The following is a 7,534-nucleotide window of genomic DNA, read 5'->3' on the forward strand; positions in this document are numbered from 1 at the left end:
CCAATTTTAGCTTAATAATGACTGTTCATTATAATTATCTTAGGCACATTCACATGTCACACCTAAAACACATGGAAAACGCTGGGCACGCCGTTTTCTGTTTTTTTTTTTTTTTTTCAAAGCTTGTCACTAAAAATCGCTGTACATCTATGATCAGCTGTTCCTTCATCGTTGCTGAGCTTTCAGTGTTGTTAGGAAAGGAAAGGATGAAGCTGATTGGTTAGTTCTTGTGACATGACCCGCGGTGCGCTTGCGGCATTCTGAAAAGTTGAAATGTTTCTCGATGCGATGTGGATGCTTCAAAAATGAGTGTGCCTGCCACTAGGCGTGCCGCTTTCAGTTTTTTTCCAAATCGTTCGGGCGCTACATTTAAAATAAAAAACTTGAGCATGCAAATGTGAATGGCCCCTTAGAGCTGCTTTACACCAGAATTTAATTTTGTTTGCACCACTGAATCACTATTTTCTTGTTTATCACGTAAAGATGCATTGAAACTATCTGTATTGTATAAAGCACTATATAAATAAAGGTCACTTGACATAACTTGACACATCAGGATCTTTCTGAATTTCATCTGACTGTTCCTTGTGGAGATTCATGTCCCTCACACAAGGGCCAGGATTGAAACTTGAATCTGTCCCTTTCTTGGTCCTACTGAGTGCTTTTGACATTTTAAGTGCAAGTAGGTCTTTCATTCTGTTATAATAGCAGAAGTTGTTCAATGGTTTACAGGGAGAGACTTGAAAATCCTGCAGAAAAGCTTTGAGTGGCTGGTTGTGATGAATAAAGAATGAATAGGTATGATATAAGAGGTATGAGGCACAATAGTCCACAGAGTAAGTGGGGGCACGTGCAATTTTAAAATGAGGGTATAAATAGGTAGGAAACAAGTTGTGGATTACAATATCATTGTCAGGGTTGGTGAGCATGAGTGGGAGGTATATATAAGTGAATAAATGTGTGCCACACAGATACTAACCCAACAATACTGACCTATTTAGCTCAACGCAGCTGTAACTATGAACATAATGACTTCTCCTCTGTAGCATCCATTCACATTTAGTCAGAAAGTCAAAAACCTCTTAACTAAAGTCACAGCTGTTGACATGTTCACAGTTTTGTCTGGAATATGTTTTTGCAAATGACTTTGACAGAGATTTTAGACAATATTTGGCGGACCGTGTTCTCTCAGAGTGTTGTTTTTTTTTTTTTTTTTTTTTTTTTTGCAGAGGGTATTATAGATATTCAGTCTTGCAGTAGATTCATCTGTTTACTCTGGATTTCAGCCTTTAATGTGTCATTATTGTCACGGTATATAGATACATGGTGTCATCTTGTTGTCTGTGTGTAAGTTGCTGGGTGTATCACCTGATTGTTCTGTGTGGGCGTCGCCGATGATTACTGATCAGCGGCAGCTGCGGCTTAATACATCTTGCCTATATTAACGCCTTGTCTTTCGTCTCATGTTTGTCAGATCGTTTGTTGGAGTTCTGGTGTTGTTCGTGTCTCTCGTAGTGTTGTACTTGCTCTGGATTACTCGTCGCTGTTTCCTGTTGCCTGTCTGTTCCTATGGATATTCGTTCTGGTCTTCCTTGTTCATCACTTCAGCCATGGTTACTTCACGGACTCCACTCACCACGGACACCATCGCCCATCAAGGTCCCTGTGTTGCCATCTCTCCTGCTGCTTGTTTGTCTTGTCATTTCCTGAACATCTGACTTTATCAGCGGAAGCTCTATTAAAGAGATATTAACTTGCATTTGCATCCAGTATTCTTTTCCGTGACAGAACGATCTGACCACCATCATGGATGCAGCGAGTTCAGCGGCTTTCACAGAGTTCATCAGCCACAGCATAACTCGAATGGATCAGCAGCAGGAGAGTATCTCTGCCACCGGACACGCCGTCCAGGCGATGGTAACACAGGTGTCCGAGATCTCCCAACAGATGCAACAACTTTGCGCTTCCAGTGCGCCAGCCCCGCCAACCGTTTCCCCACCACCTTCAGAACAACGGGACATCTCGGAGCCCCGTCTCCCCGTTCCACAGACATATTCCGGTGAGCCTGACTTTTGTAGAGCATTCTTCAACAAGTGTTCTCTTCACTTCACTTTACAGCCCAGTATGTTCGAGAGGGAGGAGTCCAAAGTGGCGTTCGTGCTCACGCTACTCACGGGGAAGGCGGCACTGTGGGGAACGGCGGTTTGGGAGAACCGTGATCCTTGCTGCTCCTCGTTCACGGCACTCGCCGCCGAGATGAGGAGGGTGTTCGACCGTGCGGTGGCTGGAAAGGAGGCCGACCGGAAACTCACCGCACTCAAACAAGACAACCGAACGGTCGCTGATTATGCCATCGAGTCCCGCACCCTCGCGGTGGAGTGCTGCTGGAACGAGGAGGCGCAGTGGGACGTTTTCCTGCATGGGCTGGCTGATCGCGTCCACCGTGAAATCTACACCCTGGACTGAGACTTTTAATGGCCTGGTAGAGCTGGCATTACGTGTTGATTCACGCCTTCCACGAGTGGAGGCTATGGAGGAGTCTGGAGAACGATGCAGCGATCTTCGAGCCAGTCCGGTGGATGCGGTCAGCCCAGCATCCGATCCTGAGCCCATGCAGGTGGGGAGAGCACGGCTTTCCAGGGAGGAGAGGGAACGGCGGAGGTTCCTTGGCCTTTGCCTCTACTGTGGAACATCTGGTCATCTCGTTAGAAACTGCCCGGTAAAAGACCAGGCCCAATAGTAAACTCGAGGCTACAATCGGGCGGGATCTCTGCCGAGAAGTCCTCACCATCTACCCTCCTTCCGGTAAGACTGAGATGGGCCACCAACAACATCACCTGCAGTGCACTTCTGGATTCCGGGGCCGAGGGCAATTTCATGGATTACAACTTCGCTCAGCAACATGGCATCTCCACTTCCTCCCTCGAGCACCCCATCTCCGTCAGCGCACTCAATGGACAGTCACTACCTACTCTCTAACACATCACGGATTTCATCACACTCATCACCTCTGGTAACCACTCTGAAGAGACTCAGTTCCTTCTCATGGACTCACCTCACGCTCCCATCGTCCTGGGCCACCCCTGGCTCAGGAAGCACAATCCCCGTTTTAACTGGATTCTGGGTACTGTCACGGAGGGGAGCACCAGTTGTCATAAGTCTTGTCTTTTGTCTGCTTGTTCCACAGTGTCTGTTTCTGTTTTGCAGGATGAGACTGTGGATCTGTCTAATGAGGTTGCAAGGAGCATTCCTTCTTCACTAAATTGGACTTGCATAATGCTTATCATTTGGTCCGCATCAGGGAGGGAGATGAGTGGAAGACCACTTTTAACACCCCCAGAGGGCACTTTGAATACTTGGTTATGCCCTTCGGGCTTTCCAACTCACCTGCGGTCTTCCAGGCCCTCGTCAATGATGTGTTGAGAGACATGGTTGATCAGTTCATATTTGTCTACCTGGATGACATATTGATATTTCCTTCGTCTCTCCAGGAACATGTTCAACACGTCAGACAAGTGCTTCAGCGGCTGTTAGAGAATGGTCCTTTTGTCAAGGCGGAGAAATGCGAATTTCATGCACAATCTGTTTCCTTCCTAGGGTACATCGTCTCGTCTGAGGGAATTCGCATGGATCCTGACAAGGTTAAGGCTGTGGTGGATTGGCCAAGTCCAGATTCCCGTAAGGCCCTACAGCGGTTTCTAGGGTTCGCCAATTTCTACTGGCGTTTTATTCGCAACTTCAGCCAACTAGCCACACCTCTGACTGCCTTGACCTCCCCCAGAACGGCCTTCAGGTGGTCAGATGCAGCCGAGGCTGCATTTGCTAAACTGAAGAGTCACTTAGTTTCGGCTCCCATTCTGATTGCCCCTGATCCATTACGTCAGTTCGTGGTGGAGGTCGATGCGTCAGAGGTGGGGGTAGGAGCAGTTCTTTCCCAGCGGTCTCCCTCAGATAACAAGATGCACCCTTGCGCGTTTTACTCTCACCGTTTATCTCCCGCGGAAAGTAATTATGATATTGGTAACAGAGAGTTGTTGGCGGTCAAATTAGCATTAGAGGAGTGGCGTCAATGGTTAGAGGGTTCGGGGGTGCCCTTTATCGTTTGGACTGATCACAAGAACATAGAGTATATACGATCAGCTAAAAGGCTCAATTCCAGGCAGGCTCGGTGGGCATTGATTTTACTCTATCATACCACCCGGGCTCCAAAAACATCAAGCCTGATGGTCTTTCTCGTATTTTTGGTCTGTCCGAACATCCGTCCACTCCCGAGTGTATTCTTCTTGAGACATTAGTGGTCTCCACTCTGACATGGGAGGTCGAAACGAAGGTCCTGGCAGCCTTAGAAGGGGTAACGCCTCCGCCCGCATGCCAACCGAACCATTTATTTGTGCCAGATGAGTTAAGGTCCTGCGTCATTAAGTGGGGTCATTGCTCTAACATAGCTTGCCATCCAGGGGTTAATCGAACCAGATGTTTGGTCAAGCAATGATTCTGGTGGCCAGGTATGGCTCGCGACATCCGCGATTTTTGTTTTGGCTTGCTCGGTTTGCGCCACTGGTAAGACTTCCAACCGTCCTCCAGATGGGTTACTCCAACCACTGTCTGTCCCTTCGAGACCCTGGTCCCACATCGCGCTAGATTTTGTCACAGCCCTCCCACCCTCCCAAGGCTATACGGTTGTTTTGACCGTTGTGGACCGGTTCTCAAAGACGACCCATTTCATACCCTTGGCCAAATTACCTTCTGCCAAGGAGACAGCGGTCGCTGTCATTGACCACATCTTCTGGATACATGGCCTCCCGGTGGATGTGGTTTCTGACAGGGGGTCCCAGTTTGTGTCCAAATTCTGGCAGGAGTTTTGTAAGTTGCTGGGGGCAACGGTTAGTTTTTCCTCTGGGTTCCATTCCCAGACCAATGGTCAGACCGAGAGAGCCAACCAGGATTTAGAGCATATGTTGCGATGTTTGGCGTCCAGGAATCCTTCCTCCTGGAGTCAACAACTCTCTATGATTGAGTACGCACATAACTCGTTACCAGTGTCTTCTATGGGCCTATCCCCGTTTGAATCTAGCTTAGGTTACCAGCCACCTGTTTTTCCCAGTCTGGAATCCGAAGTTGCGGTCCCCTCTGCCCACGCCTTTGTCCAGAGGTGCCGCCGCACCTGGAACAGAGCCCGTGAGACCCTGTTGCAGGTGAGGGCGCGCACCAAGGCTAAGACCGATCGCCACCGGTCAAAGCCACCCATATACGTCGTTGGTCAAAAAGTGTGGCTTTCTACTAAGAATATTCCGCTCTGCTCCGTTGCTAATAAACTTGCTCCCAAATTCATTGACCCGTTTACTGTCACCAAAATCATTAGTCCGGTGGCAGTCTGCCCCAAATTGCCCGCCTTTCATGTTTCCAAAATTAAACCAGTTTTTCATTCACCGCTTAATCCGCCTGCCCCGGTTCCTCCACCGCCGCGACTCGTAGATGGGGAACCAACCTATTCGGTTAACCGTATTCTGGACTCGAGGTGGAGGGGACGTGAATTCCAGTACTTGGTGGACTGGGAAGGTTACGGTCCAGAGGAGAGAAGTTGGGTACCTGCCCGGGACATTCTGGATCACTCCCTTATCGATGATTACAATCGACAGGTAAGGGGTGGTGGGAATGCCGAGAGGCGTTCCTAGGAGGAGGGGTACTGTGACAGTATATAGATACATGGTGTCATCTTGTTGTCTGTGTGTAGGTTGCGGGGTGTATCACCTGATTGATCTGTGTGGGTGTCGCCGCTGATTACTGATTACATTACATCTTGCCTATATTAACGCCTTGTCTTTCGTCTCATGTTTGTCAGATCGTTTGTTGGAGTACTGGTGTTGTTCGCGTCTCTCGTAGTGTTGTACCTGCTCTGGATTACTCGTCGCTGTTTCCTGTTGCCTGTCTGTTCCTGTGGATATTCGTTCTGGTCTTCCTCGTTCATCACTTCAGCCACGGTTACTTCACGGACTCCACTCACCACGGACACCATCGCCCATCAAGGTCCCTGTGTTGCCATCTCTCCTGCTGCTTGTTTGTCTTGTCATTTCCTGAACATCTGACTTTATCAGCGGAAGCTCTATTAAAGAGATATTAACTTGCATTTGCATCCAGTCTTCTTTTCCGTGACAATTATTTGCTGAAGTAGCTTTCACATTGTTATTATTATCATGCAGTGTGTGTAAAACTGTATTAAACAATAGACAATGAATACAAATGTCCAGTTAACATGATACATATATAGAGTTGTGTATAAAACATCCTGAACTGTTGGAATGAGGAGGTTATAAACAGACTGTTCATCTTTTAAGTCCCTCTTCACTCTCTTCGTTTCCCAGATCCAGCATTTTCCACAAACTCCCAAATGTATTATTTATACACCCCAACGATTTTTCTTGACTTGTTTAAATTTATTTTAAAGCTCTAAAATCGATTGCCTTGATCTCAGCTGGAACCAGAGTATCTCTTTGCTCGTCCCCAGAGTCTGTGTTTTTTATTTTGCTCTTTATAGGTTATGAGACATATTTGGTCAAATAGACAAACAGAGATGACAGAGCATTTTTGCCAGTCTGCTTTTGTGTATAAACAGACTGTCAAGCGGCATTTTTCTTTTGGCTGAGCTGACTAGACTTTTCATTTTCACTTACCCACACACACAAAAAGTACTATAATAAGAAAGTGGAAAATGCAAAAGGAAAGAGTAGCTTATTATAATTTCAGTTTTGCAATGTAAACAGAATAAAAGTGTGCTTTTATTCAAATATGCTTTCTCAGTCATTACGATTCGTTGACAAAACAAGAACAAATTTGATACAGAATATGCATCCGTAGTGGAATTTACATTTCAGTTCCTCATAGACAGATGCATCTGGCTTTATTTGACAGAAAACAAAGCGGTCAGCAAATATTTCCTGATTTCCTGATTTTGTTTGACATGCTTTTGGGCTGCACTGACAATTGTGAGGAAGATGATACTGACAGTGGTGATGATTGTACAATCATACTGACAATATTGATGGAAAATGAAAACATCATTAGGCACGACAATAAAGTTATGCCTTTCATTTCAGTGCACTTACCAAGAATGCTTTAAACCAGAGCCCTATATTTTATACACAAGCACCAGAAATAAATGAGCAACCTTGTAAAGTGTAAAACTGCCCTATCAAAGAATGGCCCACAATTTTAATTTCTTTTATTGAATTTCACCTTTCACCAAAGGAAAAACTCATTACATTAGCAGTAATACACAAGGGCAGTTGTCAACTCAGAGTGAAACCACTAAACGCTAGAAAAAAAAATGTTTCTGAGGTTAATGATGAGTAATGAAAGGGTGATTCAGCTAATGACAAAACTAGATTCACGTGGGAAGCTAATACACTCTCAGTGTCTTATTGACATTGCTTTTAAAACCGTTGAAATGATTGGAAAAAAAATCACTTGAACTCATTCTTTTCAAACATCTGAACCAATTTATTTTCATCCAAAAATGTTCATCGTAAGTGTGATG

Source organism: Carassius auratus, chromosome 32, assembly GCF_003368295.1.
Source record: "Carassius auratus strain Wakin chromosome 32, ASM336829v1, whole genome shotgun sequence".
Lineage (NCBI taxonomy): Eukaryota > Metazoa > Chordata > Actinopteri > Cypriniformes > Cyprinidae > Carassius > Carassius auratus.